Raw genomic sequence first — 14,417 nt, 5'->3', positions numbered from 1 at the left:
GCATGATTTCCATTTGCCTCTCTGTGACTTAAATTATCAACAATAATCTCAATTTAATCACCTGTCCATCTTACGATTTGGAATAAAGCTCTAAATATCTTGCATGTTTCTTTAAAATTATTTTAAAGTTGTGTTTTAGAGGTTTTGTTTCTCATACGGCTGGTCACAAATTCTGTGCTCTAAAAGCAACTCACTTAAAGGTTAAAAAAATATAACATTGCTCATCACTTTTAGACTCTTTCAGGAAGTAGGTTTACCACATTTTTGTAAGAAAGCAAAGTTGATTTTTGTTTATTTTCTTATATTTTTATTTTTAATATCAAATTTGTCTGTAGTCAAATTTATTTAGAGTTTAGATTAGTATTTTCAAACCAGCATTTTTGTAATAAAATAAATTAACTATAATACATGGCCACTCTATTCTCTCATTCTCTTCTTTTCTCTTCTACAGTCTGTATTTAAAGTAGCAAGAAAAACCTTTGGAATGGTAATGTATTTTTTCCTAGTAGACTTGAATGACATGGTATATTTTCATATCACGTTGCCATGACTACTATAGCCTTAAGCTCATTTTCATTTAAATATGCTCACTGTTAAATTAGGGATGCAGCTTAAACAATTTGGTATACTCTATAATTTTTGTTTAAAAGATTGGTCATATGATGTTTCAAATTTGCTTTCAATGTGAACAGTGTCAGAAAGTTGCCATCTATAGAACATTTATTCTGTTTCATAATTCCCCAAAAGCAGTTGTTTTTTTCTTTTTTAAAAAAGGCTAACACTTGGCAAGAGAACTTTTCAAGTTCTGTATAGGAATTTGTCATTTTGGCACAGCAAAATTTATGAATGTCATGAAATAAACCAGAATGCTTATCCTAAATCACAAGATATCTGGGTTGATATGGAGGCTTTTTACAAATACCCACACACTCACACCAGAACATTGAAAAGACCCTGAAATTACAGCAAAGGTCTCTTCCTCGCTGGCTGCAAAAAGTCTGTCTAGGCGCAGCCCCCCTGAACCTGTCCTGTGTGAAGCTGTCATGGATGTACACTGCGGCACACCCATGCCGATTTGGTTAGTCAGGGCCGAGCTTTGCAGAGAGAAACAAGGGCCCTAAGTGAGTAACAGTCAGCACCAAAGAGTTTGTATCATATGTGCCCACCTCTTTCCTGGGAACCTCAGCAGATCAGAGAGTGAAGAGAGGAATTTAGTCTGTGCACGTGTGGGCATGTATGAACGCACACATGTTGGAATGAGCATGGTGTAATGAGACAGCATGTGATTCTGCACACTCCAGATTGCTTAACTTCTAGCTGTTAAAAACCCAACTGGCTTTAAATCACATTTAAATATTATTCTTTCCAATTAAAAACAAAACAGTATCTTTAAATAAGTAACAACACAAAGAGAAAAATTGCTTTGATTCTGATAAGTCTTTAGATTTGATTTTTAAAATAATACTTGTTTAAATGTTATGGAATTACAACGCAACAATGCATCTAGATTTTTCCAAGGGCTACTCAGAAATACACATAAATAAAATGAATTGGTAATTTTTTAATGTCATGTTTCATACTTTGCTTAAAAATCTTAATTTAAATTCTAATTTAAAGTAATGAGGTCTTTGCCTAGATGAAAACTGAAATATCACACTTTAAGTAACTATAAAACTGTAAGGCCCAGTAAACAATAGTGGATAAATGTATGGGAATATTGGGATAACACACAGCATCTGTTTTTATTAGTAAACTTAATTATGCATAAAGTATTAAGAGCTTTTATTAAAATAAGCTGCTCATCAATACTAATGTACTGTCTAATCTTCCCACCTCCAGTTTTTCTTAAAACAGAATACTAAAAATAACAAGTCAAAGCAGAGAAATAATTCTAATAATCCTACACTTTGCATTTTAGAAGCACAGACTGACAGTCACAATTTATTGTGAACAACTCCTGATCTTATTTTGGTTTCCTGTGAAGCAAACCAATAATAAATAAAATAAAGTGATCTCATGTAAGTAAAGCAGGTGGAGTAAAATATTTAACAGGTTTAAGAAAGCAAACAAAAACACTGTGAGTCTAAGTTGGTTTAAATTTTGCCTGAGAGACTGCTCATCTGCTTAGCACTTTTCTTTATAGAGAAAAGGTGGCTTAAAAAGCTACAGTTTGGGGCGACTGAACATATGATTACACTGCTTTAGAATTTCCTAATGGTGTTCGACTGCATGGAATAAAACCTAAACTTCTGCCGTTGACCTCTGCTGCTCCCTCTGCCTGATATTGCACCTCCTGCACATCATTCTCTATTTTCCTGGCCTCAGCAATCCATTTCCATTCCCTAAACATATTAAGCTCATCCCTGCCTCAGGGCTTTTGTAGCTCTCAAGACAAATAGTATCTTTCAGTTCTTCCCTGAGTTTCATTGCTAAAGTAGCTGTCTCGGATGTTCGGATATTATTTTAATAGTTTGTTATTTTAAAATTTTTCTATGTGTTGGGTTTTTTGGGGGGGTGATTTTTATTTGTTTGTATGATTGTTATAGAAGGGCTAAGAAAGCAAAAGAGTTGTGTGCCAGAAGAAAAACATAATGTTTTGAAAAAATGTCAGCTCTTTTCATGGAATGAAGATATTTAGACTTACTGATAAAAACCAAAGTTTAAACCATTTCCAAAGAAGAACAATTTGCTATTCATTTTTAAATCTCACATGACTTGCAGTTATGACTGAAGTGTTGGTAACATTCTCAAGCACTAAGACATTGATTCTCACACTTTTACTTCCATCTTCTGGTAGTTCATGAGTGTCTAATAAATACAATATCTGTCTTTTCTCCAGCTTTTACACATTCATTTGATAGTCTAAGATAAAGATAATCACCGGCTTTATATTATTTCTCTGTGACAGATGTACAAAACAGAAGTCACGCAAACATAATGATGCAATCTATACATTTGTCAGTTCTTGTGTTCCTTCCATCACATTGCAACAAAATTGGGATCCTATGTGTGATCAGAACTGTTTATGTACAACACCAGGCAATATGTGTTGGTTTTTTTGTTACTCCAAACCAGAATAGTGAATAAACTTCTTGTAACTGTGCCTAGAACTGTGTCTGACGCATATTATGTGCTGAATAAACATGCACAGACTGACTGATGTTCAAGTTATATCAAAGGTAGGCTCTGTGACAGCATAATTTTGTAGAAGAATTAATATCGACATCATTATTTTACAACTTACCAAGATTTCCATGCACAATATATTGTTATATTTTTAGAACTTTATATAATCTGAGAGAAAATTGAGGTAAGGTACTATAATTTTAATTTGTACAGTTTAGAGTAGAGGGTGGCCATGTTGTGATGTAAGTGGCGTGGGTGACACTGACGTCCTGCTTTTCACTGAGTTCCTCTGTGTTTCATGAACCTCTGACAGCTGTGATTTACTGATGGGACTGCAATGTGTGCCGAAGATGGACGTGTGAGCTCTGGTAACCAACCCACCCACACGTGACGTCAGTGCTACCTGGTCAGACCACCAATCTGTTGCTAAGCCACTGGACACAAAGTCACCTTTTTCTTTTTCATATGATTTCTGCTTAGAATAAAGGGGAAATGCTATGCACTTAAAATTATTGGATCTGTGTTAGTGTTTCAAAATATTGTATCACGACAAAAACTTCTATCACATTCTAGAAGAACAATCAAGGATTGTTCTTATTACTTATTGTAATAATTGTCATAGCTATTTTGACTGAAATATAAAGATTTTCTTTTTGGACTCCTCTAGGTGAGCAAAATAAGGAACAGAAAGAGAAAGAGATCCACCCAGTCGCTCAGTGGTGGTCACGGGACTGACCACAGGTTGTTGCCCATCTAGTCCACACAGTGCATGACTCTGTTGAAATTAAAGCAGACACCAGAAAATTTCAGAGCTTTGAGGTAAGAAAATAAGAACAAATAAAAAATTTAGGTCATTTATAGGCTGTGATGACACTTGGAGGTTTATATTGAACAAAGACACATGCATCATTGATTCACTTGTCACATGTTTATTGTAGGGTTTTTTATTGTGAGCTCTGTTCTAGGTCCTGGGGACAATGGAAAATATGATAGCGTTTCTCTCTCACGATGAAATGGGGAGATGAACAGTAAGGTGGATGTCTGACGGACTGCGGTGGTTGCTATGTTAAAAGACAAGCACTGGACTCTGCCAGGTGTGGCTCAGTTGTTTGGAGCCTCATCGCATGGACCAAAAGGTCATGGGTTTGATTCTTGGTCAGGGTGCATACCCAGGTTGTGGGTTTAATCCCCCATTGGGGTGTGTACAAGAAGGCAACCAGTCGATATTTCTCTCTCACTTGGATGTTTCTCTCTCTCTCCCTCCCTCTCTCTAAAAAGCAGTGAGGAAAAAAATGTCCTAGGTGAGGATTGAAAAAAAAAAGACAAGCACTGGGAAACCCAGAGATGTGGCAGCTACCCCAGGTGGTGGCAGCCAGAAAGGGTTCCTGCAGAATACGGGTTCCAACTTGAGATGTGAAGGATGAGCAAGAAATAGTGTGAAGAGGCAAATGTTCCAGGTAGCAAAAAGGGCATGCATGTCAATATGGGTACATTAGTGAATCTTCCCATGGCCAAAACACAAAAACAAAACAACACATTCTTCTCCTCCTGTGATCTTTGAACCACAGTTCCTTCTGAGGAATCACACATGGCACTTTAATACCTGGATTGCATCGCCTTGGGTGGAATATATTCAACTCCCTAGCAAAGTGGGTTATGGCAAGACTCCCCCAGCTGGGACTGCAGAGGAATGGAGCTCTATTAGCTTTGACAAAGGTTCCCATTCATCTAGATCACCCCATGCCTTCCTCAGAAAGTCTGGTGCCTGTCATCACTGTGTAATTTAAAATAAACACATGAAGGAAGCACTGTGCTTGACGATATTAATGCATTGTCACAGATGAGCAACAAAATTTAATCTTTCTCTAACTGACTTAAGGCATTTAGGGACTCTGTGACTGTAAATTAACACATCTGAAAATTAAAAGCAAGTGAATTATTTTTCTAAAAAGTCTACATGTTTATAAATCATCTTCATAATAATTATAATAGTCATAGATTAGAATTTCCTCCTCTAAGGATAATCAGAAATAGATGTTAATCAAAACCAAACTGAATGTTCCATATGTTTCCTTTCAATCTTTGACCAATTGATGCATTCGTTTCATGTATTTGTGAAAATCTCATGTTTCTATTTATATCGAATCAGGCTGAATAATTGTGAGCATACATATTGCTTCTTTCCTTCATTTGAAAGTATTATGAAGAGCCATACCCTGCTATTGCAGGTACTTGGAACATAGTTTCCTATGTGCAAGGAATTTATAGCAAGGGGGAGGGCATGGAGGGAAAGTGGAGGTGGAGGGGATTCTGGGAAAGAAGGCACCCCTGCTATGGTGGACTGGATCCTGTAGGATTTACACCCCAGGTCTATGAAACAGAATCTCAGGAGGGTTTGGCCTTGAGATGTTGCATTAAAATTAAAAATAAAATTCTTCAGGTTATTCCAACCCATGTTCAAGGACCTATGCTTTGGCCATAGGAAGTCGCTGAAGGGCTTTAAGCAAAAGAAAAGTGCAAGGGGTTGGGTGTTTTCAGAGTGCTCTGCTAGCCATGTGGAGGGAGTGGGGACGTTTTAATTGTGCAATGCAAACTGGATCATTCTGATAATGTGGTATCAATTGTGGGATGAAGGAGGGGATGATGCACAGAGATAAATAATATTTAGCAGTTGGATGAGAATTGGTCTCATACTTGCTAATTTTAATTAGTTGGAAGTTTAATATTTTATTTAGTCTTTCTATAAAAGCATATTCCATTGGATCAAAATGCATTAGTTAAAACATTAGGTACAAAAGCAACAACGACTTGGAGCTAGGCAAGCATAGAGACAGGAAGGGCAAAATAGTCCCAGTTAGAGACACAGAGGATGAAAACTATGGCAATAGGAACAGGATGGGAGAAGGGAATCAAACCAAGGAAGTCAAAGGGAAAACAGAAAGGACTTGTCTCCCATTGGATGAAAAAGACAAGAAGTAAAATGGCTCTGACTTTTTAAAAAATATAAAGTGCATTATTTTGAAGGGCAAGATCACTTTAGGGAAGTGGTTCAGTGGAAAGCAGGACAAAGAAAGTGTAGCTGAGCATCCTTCACTGCTGTGATAACAGACTGCACTAATAATAAAGAGTCTGTGCATTGTTTTTGGATTGAAGGCTTGCTCCTCTGCTTTGGGCCTCACCGCACTGTGCTGCCCGTGTCTGTATGCTTCTGCGCTTGCCTCCTGCACTCTGCTCTGAGCTCCTCCGGGGTAGGAACTCCACCCTTCTTCTTCTATTGCCACGGTGACTCCCATAATAGTAGGCCCTCCACACTTGGTTCTAGAGTACCCGAACTGATTAATTAATAGTGAAGCGGATTGTAAGTAGCACTTTCTTGCTTAAAATTACTTCCAAAGACCCTTTACTCATGCCTCTCCTTTCCAACCAGGCCATCAATAAACACACTGTTCTCTGACAGTGTTCTTATGCAGGAAAATTCAAATAAAAGGTGTCCCAGTCAGTCACGCACTTAGTTAGGATACTGTATGTTCTATCAGGGAATAGCTTGACTCCGAAAGCCCCTGTGTGAACTGTAGCAGATGGCTTTCCAGCTGTTTTTCCTGATTAACAGCCAGCATCAGTCTGACTTTGGAGAAATGACCTGGCTTTAACCATGGTTTTTCAGATTGAATGCTGTAGGGCATTTGCATTAGGAGAATAAATACACTGCTATTTGTAAAGATTGCAGCAATAGTTGATGAATAGAATTTTTAACACATAATAGGAATTTTCAAAACTTTGTATTTGCTTTCACAATTTCAGTTTTATCATTCTCCAATTCAAGAAAATTCTAAAATGTTACAGCTGAATGTTACCTGCAAGATGACTTAGTCCAGTCCTTTTCTTATAAATCAGAAACCCAAGACCCACCCAAGCTGGGGGAGGCATGTAAGATCTATGGCTCACTGGTGCAGAAGTTTTGAGTCCAGTTCTTAAGGCCAGGTTGTCCAATGTATAAGGATTCTGATTTAAATTTACTTTGCGTGCTCATTTTATTCTCTCACTTATATTGATTGCCCATTTCTTCTTAAATTCCTTCTATTTCTGTGGTGCTCATCTCTCTTTATTTTCTCCGTGATTTGCAATGAACAAAGTTCAGTCAAGTGGAGTGACTCTAATATAAACCAGCAAACGCCATTATTGATTATTTGGTAAACACCAAGTCCATTTCTACGTAAATCAATTATGCACATGATGCACAGTAAAACTGAGAAAAAAACCTTCTGTGGTCCAATGGGAATGACTATGCAGTGGGTATGATCTTGATTTAGTGAAAAACATTGTAGCTAACGCTTGTTTAAATGTCAGTACAGACATTTAAATGTCTCTCACACATCTTCGTGTTTAATCCTTATGGTGATCACATGAGGAAAGTAAGGTTATACTCACTTTACACATTAATAAACTCAGAAACATTAAATGCTCAGAAATATTAGGTAATGTGCTATGGCCAAACCACTAAAAAGTCACAGAGCTTGGCTGATAGTCCAGAATGAGAGCCCCTTTATGGAAACTCCTGTGAAGTTTAAAAGCTGCTATATGAATCTTCTCACAAGAGGGTCAATGAAATTCACCAGGAGTGATAATGTTGGGAGGTATTTCACAGTGGGATGGTTTCAGAGATTATTTGGGTCATTAAAACACAGATAGGGAAAAAGTTTCGCTCAAATTCTCTGCTTTATCCAGCAGAAAATGCCAGTGTATCAGGTGGCTACAACTTCACTCCTCGATAGCCAAATGTGATGGACTGGGTGAACAGTTCCACAGTGCACAGTCCCCTTCCAACTGCGTGCTTGGCACAACGTGGTACAGGTGGCCTCCTCTCCTCATCCTCCTTCGGTCCCCCACCGGACCTCACTTCTGACCATGCAGAGCTCCTTGTCTTAGACTTCGTTGTCAGGTCTTATGTCTTAGGTTAAACAATAATCTTGCAATAATAAATTTAGAAGAATAATTATTTGGCTTTAGAATTTTTTAAATAGCTGAAACCCTCATAGAAAAATAAAAAATACGCCATTGCTATATTTTAGATCTGATTTTACAAATACCCACGACTTACTTTGTATGTTACTTCATTTTGTTTTATATATTTTACCAAAAATATGAGAACATTTTTATAATGCTTTCAGCTCTTTGAAAGAAGTGAATTCTGCACCAATAATCAAGGAAGATATGAGAAATGTCCACCTCTGCCCCTGACATTTTCTGCAGTCTTGACTTAGACAAATTACTTAACCGCTTGAGGTAGCTCTTTCATTCACTAACAACCCCACATGAATCACAAATACCTAACTCTTTGAAAACCTGTGAACTTACAGAATACTGGGAAAACATGTGACTACTTAAAAATTTAAGGTAAAAATGGAGAAAACAGGCTTTTAATCTTCTCCTCCCCTTAAGAAAAACCCTCATCCAGTGATCTGACTACTTTGGGGATATGATTGCTCCGTTGTTCTGTTATTAGAAAGCTCGGCTTCCCAGCAGCCCCATGCATCAGGCAAACCCCGAGCAGAGTGTATCAGAAGCGCCATCCTATGTAGGTACTAAGATCCTCATTTCTAAATTTTAACACAAAAAATCTTAAAGACTGACTCGTTGCAAAAAACTTTTTACATGTCAGCTTCCTGAACTGAAGAAGCAGCAATGCCGCCTTCTTGGGTTTTTGACAGTGTGGTGGTGCATAATCTATAAATCTGCTCTCCTCACAGCCAAACAAAGGTTTATTTTTTTGCACAATACGTTTCATTCACAAAATATTTACTTAAGACTAATCCTTCACCAAAAGTGCATGTTTGGAATGAATTTTCAGAGTGAGAAAAGAAAGCAATTAGCATTTAGAAAATGCCAGCCTCCAGGTTTCACCCAAGAGCAAAAATAAAAAAAGCAATTTAGACACTGACATGGTTTATTAAGTAGAAAGAATTTATATGTTTATGCATTTGCCAGACAAATATCAGATAGCACATTCTATCAATAAAGAGAGAATAAGAAATATATGCTACTGGCCATGAGAAAAGTGACAGGGGCTACTTAGTTTGATAGAAATTTGAGACACGTTTAAAAAGCAGCCTCTCTCCCCCAAAATGAATATGAAAGTTAAAAATAACAAACATTTATTGAGCATAAAGTATGAGCCACTCATTGAGCCGAGGATTTTTAAAGACACTGAGGTCGGGATAATTACAATGCAGTGTCACAGATGAGAAAAACTCATGCTCAGAGATGACGGGTAAGCATTTTTCAGTGTTATTCAGTGAGGAAGGACAGCCAATGGCTGACAGACTCTGACCCCACAATCTTAGCTACTGAAAGTCTGGCTGCTCAAGATCCAAAAATTCTCAGAGAGATCTACGAGGGCCTGAATTGAGATGTGCTGGGGAAAAATGAATGGAACTGTCATAGTGAGTGAGGAGAAGACTAGGCATAAATAAGTTGAAATTACACACAATTAATAAAGATAAAAAATCAATCTCTGGCAAAATAGAAATATATCCATTCCTTATTTTAGGATAACACATAGGAAAATAGTCAATTTGATACAGCAATATGAAAAATACATATTATACAACACAATTCCATATTGAATAAGCATTTTAATATAGTAATATAAAGTTTGTTCAGTTATAAATCTATTGATTAAATTTAGTGTTAAATATTTTCAATTTCTATTACTGTTTGAGCTGCATGTTATTGCACTGTGATCTAATATTGTTAGTTTTATCAGCTTATAAGAAACTGATAAAAGTGGAAAAAAGGAGAAATCATTAATGGAAGGCCAATAAACAGCTTATGAATTTTTGAATTAAAGCCTCTTTTGAGATTGAGCTCATGAAAAAGCATCCATTTTGTTGTTGCAACAGTACTTTTTGATGCTTATTGAGCAACTGGGTAAAGGAAGATGAGAAAGATGTCACTGATGCTTCAGGTAATTTCCAGTGTGGAAGAAGATAGAGGATGTTAACAAAAAAAAAAGAAGGCAAGACCAAGACAATCTGATCCAGCAGACTACCTACATCCAGATGGCAGTGGCTTTCCTTCCTAGTCCTGAACAACTGTGGGCAAGTTGTTTAGCTTTTTTGGACCTCAGTTTCCTCAACTGTAAAATGGGGACCCTAGTAGTACCTCTATTATAGGGTTATTATGAAGCAGACATTTGTCAAAACAGGAAAGGGGTTAGAAAACCCACTGATATATTGCGAGCAATCAGTCAGTGCTAGCTGCCATTATTCAACCTGTGATAGGAGGAAGAGTGAAGTGGGATAGGAACACAAAGGAAAAAGAGCTTTGCTGAGGAAAACATTCCAGAGAGGTGAGAGCTGGTAGAAGGTGGGTAGGCCTCTACCTGGGTGATGGTGATAAGATGGGTACAGGAAAAGGGCAGTGAAGTCAAAGATATAAAGGCAGGAGACATTTGGAGGCATTTAGTGAACATGGTTGTATGCAACGGTGTGGGTGTCTACAGTAATGAATGGGATGTGGGTCCAGAGCCTGGAGGCCTTATAGGCCATACGGTCAGTTGGTCAGGAATCCTTTCTGAACAGTGCTTTCTAAACAGTGCTCCTGGAGCCCCACGTGTGATGGGGCTTCAGTGGTATTGCCTCAGGCATTGCTGAGGAGAGGCTTGAGTGCTGGGCCCCCTCCCTTGTTCTAACCAGAGCAGAACTGCTTTCATCTCTTTCATATATTTTCATGTAAGATTTTTATTTGAAGAAAAGTATTTGCTTCTTAAATATAACTGAATTTAAAATAAAGATCCTCTGGAGTTTTTGACTCAGGTAGACATCTAATCAGATTTGAATTTTAGAATGACTTTCAGAGTACTTATTTAGTTATTTATTAAAGATTATCTACAGCACTTACAACGTACCAGAGACTGTTCTAAACGTTTTATAAGTATTAGTTAATGGAAGTTGAATATGAAGAGTTTAAAAAATAAGACCAAGAATTTCCCCAACAACTCACCAGATGTATCTTTAGCTCTGAAAGCGTTTATATATTTGTTAAAAAAAATTAGCCCTTCACTATTAGTACCTTCTGCTTTTTCTGAACTTTACACTTCCCGGTACATATTTATGAGAACAAACTTTTATAAACACTTAAGACAATAACACTTTTCACTATTTTGCATGCTGGACTTAGCAGGAATTTTTCTGATAGACCGGAAGTCAGGAGGGGTATAGTTTAGGCTTTACCAGGGCTAGGGCGGAGCAGAAGGGTAGATGATCCCATGTCATTCTTAGAAGCACTATGACTGTCAACAGCAATGGTGGCACCCCTTTGAGGCATTTCAGAAATCTCTGAAATTGGAGAAGGTGCTACTGGCGTTTAGTGTGTGGGGGCCTGGAACACTAGGTACCCCACAATATACAGAGCAGTTCCCCATCCTGCACAGTTTTCACATGGGCATGGAGTTTAAAATATCTGGATAAAATTCCAGAAGCCTGTAACTTAACTTTTTTTTAATGTACAAAAAAGTACTTTTGGCACAGTTTTAATATATACCAAATATATCACAAATGGAGGCACTGTGTAAAAGGAGGAAAGACTGTATTTTCTTCAGGTGTCATTTGTTTGTTTCCCAGGAGTTGGTCACTGTTTTGGAAAATGACATCACAAGGCAGTGACACTGTTCATGACATCTGAGTTCCCAATCCACTCAGATGTTCCGTCAGCCTTTGCAGCCGACACTTTTACTGTGAGCCCATGGTGAGTCTACCTCTGGAGGGATACAAGTGTCTGATTATTTCATTATGTCACCTACTGTAGTCATGCTCTGGGACATTTATATATTTTGCCTTTATATTACATTTAGGGCATTGCACTCTTTTTTTTTTTTTGAAGTAATCTGTGCAGGTAGATTATCTTGGGAAATAAAGATGCCTCATAAGATATTTGCTGTAAAAATGGGGCTTGGCATATGACAGGGTTGAGAGCCAATGTGTCAAAGTAAAACAAAAGCATTTGCAAACCATCCAGTTTCTCTTACACTATGGTAGATTGGAAACAAGTTCATTTCCTGATTTGACTTTACCTTCTCCACACAGAAGCCATTTTCGTTCACATGCTGCAGAAATGCAGGATGAGAAAGCACATCCAAATCAGAAAAACCCCTGCGTGCATGCTGTAGAAGGTCCCATCCATCAAGGTGCAGAGGGAATCATCTGGCAGGTCCAGACCACAGTCCTGGTCAAGATGCTGGAGGTTATTTTATGCCTGTAATTTTGGAAAACATACTTCTAATATCAGGTCCTATGCTAGCTGCTTGTCTTGAAATCCAGTCAAAAGTCATTTCAGGAAATGATGCATTACAACTTTGTCTTTTTGTTTTGAAGCAAATTGTTTTTAATAGTTTGGTAATATATTTGTATACATTTAGTCACAAATATGCAACTATTCATTATATTTAATGTCAAATGGATCAGCATTTTAAAATAGTCAAAATACACACAAGGACCAAAGGAACAGAATTGAGGGCCCAGAAATAAACCTATACATACACGGACAACTACTTTACAACAAAGGAGACAAGAAACACAATGGAGAAAGGAAAATCTCTTCAGTAAGGGGTATTGGGGAAAATGGAAAGCCACATGCAAAAGAATGAAACTAGAGCATGATCTTGTACCATACACAAAACTTAACTCGAAATGAATTAAAGACTTGAATGTAGGACCTGAAACAATTAAATTCATGAAGAAAACAGTCAGTAAGCTTCTAGACATTGGTCTTAATGATGTTTTTGTGAATCTGACTCCATTGAGGAGAACAAAACAAAAATGAACAAATGGGACTACAGCAAACTAAAAAGTTTCTACCTAACAAAGGAAATCAACAACAGAATAAAGAAGGAACCAAACAGATAAAAGAAGATATTTGCAAATGATATTTTCAACAAGGGTTTAATATCCAAAATGTGTAAGTAACCCACAACACTCAGTAGCAAAAACTCAAAGAAGCCAGTTAAAAAATGGGCAAAAGATACAAACAGATATTTTCCCAAGGAGGACACAGCCAGCAGGTACATGAAAGGACATTCAACATCAGTAATGATCAGGGAAAGGCAAATCAAAACTACGATGAGATATCACTTCACACCTGTCAGAATGGCTATTATAGAAAAGACAAGAAATAACAAGTGTTGGAGAGAATATTGAGAAAAAGGAACCCTCCTACACTCTTAGAGGGATTGTAAGTTGGTGCAGCCACTACGAAAAACAGTATGGAGGTCGCTAAAAACATTAAGAAGAGGAGACTTTCGGCCGAGATGGAGGCATAGGTGGAAATACTGTACCTCCTCTCACAACCACATTTAAGGACAACAAAGATTTAGGAACAAAAACACAACCAAAACAGGCAGAAAATTGAACTGTACCAAAGTCCAACAACAACAAACCATTCATCTAGATCAGTTAGAGTGGTGGGGTTGGCGGCCAGGGGAGAGGGGTCCCAGCAAGAAGAGGCAGTGGTTGGAAGACATAGGCATGGGGAGGAAACGAGCAGACCCAGTGAGGTGCGCAAGACGGTTGGCCGACCGCAGACACATATTCACATGCAGATAAACCCAGCAACAAATGTGCAGTGAGACAGACCATGCAACCCAGGGCCCCAGCAATGGGAAATAAAGTCTAAAAGTACTAATTGAAAAAAACTTGCAGGGGTTGAGGTGCCGGGAGAGGCTCCCAGGCTCACAGGAGAGTTTGCTGGGGAGACCCACAGGGTCCAAGAATGTACACAAGCCCACCCACCCGGGAACCAGCACCAAAAGAGCCCAATTTGCTTGTGGGAAGCAGCAGAGGGACAAATATCCAAGAGAGAGCCCAACAAGCACCATTGTTCCCTCTCAGACCCCACTGCCACATATAGCATCACAACCCAGTGACTGGGTCGCCCCATTCTGGTGAACACCTAAGGCTTACGTAACAGGCGAGAACAGACCAAAACATTATGGCTCAAGAAGAAGAACAACTCAAAGCCCCAGAGCCAATACTTCTAAGCAACCAAGAGATAGCCAACCTACCAGATGCACAGTTCAAAACACTGGTGATCAGGATGCTCATAGAACTGGTTGATTTTAGTCACAAATTAGATGAAAAAATGTAGGCTACACTAAGTGAAATGAAGCAAAATGAACAGGGAACCAATAGTGATGAAAAGGAAATGGACTCAAATCAATTGAGTGGACCAGAAGGAAGGAAGAAACAACCAAACAGAAAAGAATGAAGAAACAAGAATTCAAAAAAAATGAGGAGAGG

Source organism: Artibeus jamaicensis, unplaced genomic scaffold, assembly GCF_021234435.1.
Source record: "Artibeus jamaicensis isolate MK-2021 breed Jamaican fruit bat unplaced genomic scaffold, CSHL_Jam_final contig_391, whole genome shotgun sequence".
NCBI lineage: Eukaryota > Metazoa > Chordata > Mammalia > Chiroptera > Phyllostomidae > Artibeus > Artibeus jamaicensis.
The sequence above is the reverse complement of the archived record's forward strand: the minus strand, read 5'-3'. Positions refer to the sequence as shown.